A 2,182-nucleotide genomic window follows, 5' to 3' on the forward strand; every position below is an offset into this window, starting at 1 on the left:
TTGACATTGACATAAGTATTTATTGAGACACAAAATACAAACTGGTGACATACAAATATTAAAAATAGAATGCTGTTTTATTTATAGGTGGGCCAGTAGATACTGTTTCCAGGGTAAGCCCTACTATAGTGAACTACAAGGAAATCTACACATACCAGCCAAAATGAGGAACTTCACCCAGGCACGAGGAAGGACTTTGGTCTTTGGTTATGTGGATGGTGGATGGCAAGGAGCGGAACCAGTACTTGTTTAGGAATACTGTTAATCTAGAAACCGTCCTCAAAGAGATGAGAAGGCTTAATGCCCCATCTTCCTTCAGAACTACTTCCCTTTGCCAGAAACAGGTGTGTAAATGAAACAATCATTGATGTGAACATGTTCATTTAAAGTTAAAATGCTTTTAAAGGTCCTTTGAAGACTCAATTTTGAGGCTTGGGCAACTAGGTAAATTAGGTAGGCAGAGTCAGGCAATGAACACTGTCAAAAGTGGCACATGTTTATAGTCACGAATACTCAGTAAGGTTTGTCATCATGCTGTTACCGAGAGTAGAACATTCCTAGTGATGAGTACTGAGACTTTCTCACTGCCTAAATCACTTGCCAGTTGNTTAGCCTGAATGGCAATNCAGCAACAAGACTCCAGTCCCAAGGCTTAGGGCATGCTCACTAAAGATCTTCATTTTTGAACTTCATTTTGCCCCTTTAGGATACAGCTTCGGCATGGAAAAATGTGCCAGATTCCCTTTTCTCCTTATAACTGATTGAGGTTCTATTGTGGAGGCAAAGTAATACTTTTTATCTTACATCCTATATGGCACAACTTGAATTCACAGCTGGATCTAAAGAACTTGTCTAGTTAACTGGTATTTAAACTATAACAAATTTTAACTAATTTACCGTATAAATAAAAATATCCTCAATGAAGACCTCAATACTCGCAGTAGAAACAATAATCAAATACTCCAGAGTTGTGTGGGTGAAGTGCATTTCAACTTGAATTCTCTCATCAATGGCCATTGTCCACACCAAGCTTCCCGATTTGTAGTGTTTGAAGAGTGAGTTTGAAGAGCTTTAAAATCTTGCCAGAGCCACAAGCACATGCTCTATGTACTGCTTTTGACAAATAAGACTTCCTGTGAAGTTGTATTTAATTTAAATAAAATTATTCTGAGAAACCATGGTTGATGAACAATGAGCTCTTAGGAGAGTCTTAAAGTATCTGTAGACATTAAATGCATTTTCACAGTTTTAAATGTCAAGATTGCTCTCTTGTGCAATATGATTTAGTGTTTCTCGGGAAAATCCTACACAAGAATGAGTAAGAAGTAAAGTTTTAAACTAACATTTTGGTACAGCTAGCTAACTGTGACACAACAAAAGCACACAGACATAAATCCAATGTTTCACTAACAGAGCAAAGTACAATGACAATACACAAAGTTTTGCTTTAACATCCCCACCCCCCTCCAAATGTCATCTCTAACAGGCCAAAATGAGCTTAAAGAAACTAGAATAAACTCCGAAGATTATATGCTGCCTTGCTTTAGAGAGAACAATTCATAATAGGAAAACTGCTAATATTTCACAGGNGGCTAGTATTTAAGTTATTCACAAAATACACTCTAACACCTTGATGTTTTGATAGTTTTGGAACTGTATAGAATACACAGTGCCTTAGGAATTTACTGTACATAAATAGAATCTACAGGTACATTCAGAACACTGGAGAGCACATACTGGGAATGTTTGGATATTCCTCCTGCATATTTATAGTTGGATTTTTGGGCACATGAATTCTAAATTGAATTTACAATGGAAATCCCTACTCCAATCCCCACTCCCACCCCAAGTCCCTTCAGAAGGCAACTAACTTACCTTTTAAAAATATCAATGATATGCTCAGTACATTTTCATCATCATGAAAATCTTGCCTCCAAATACATAAGCAGTAAGAAGCTGAAACATCCCACCACTACTGCAGCNAGCTCTAGACTACCCTGCAAGTGTGGGGTGAGGGGACTCTCAGGCCTTCCTCACTAGCCCTTTTCTCCCAACACCTGCCATGGAGTAAGTGGGTTGTTGAGTTGATGCTTTCTCAATGCTCACAAAAAGCAGCTTCCATAAGAAGAGTTGTGGGAGTTCTGTAGGTGTTTATAAAACACAATTGGATATTTCTCAATCA

Source organism: Mus caroli, chromosome 11 (genome assembly GCF_900094665.2).
Source record: "Mus caroli chromosome 11, CAROLI_EIJ_v1.1, whole genome shotgun sequence".
Taxonomy (NCBI): Eukaryota; Metazoa; Chordata; class Mammalia; order Rodentia; family Muridae; genus Mus; species Mus caroli.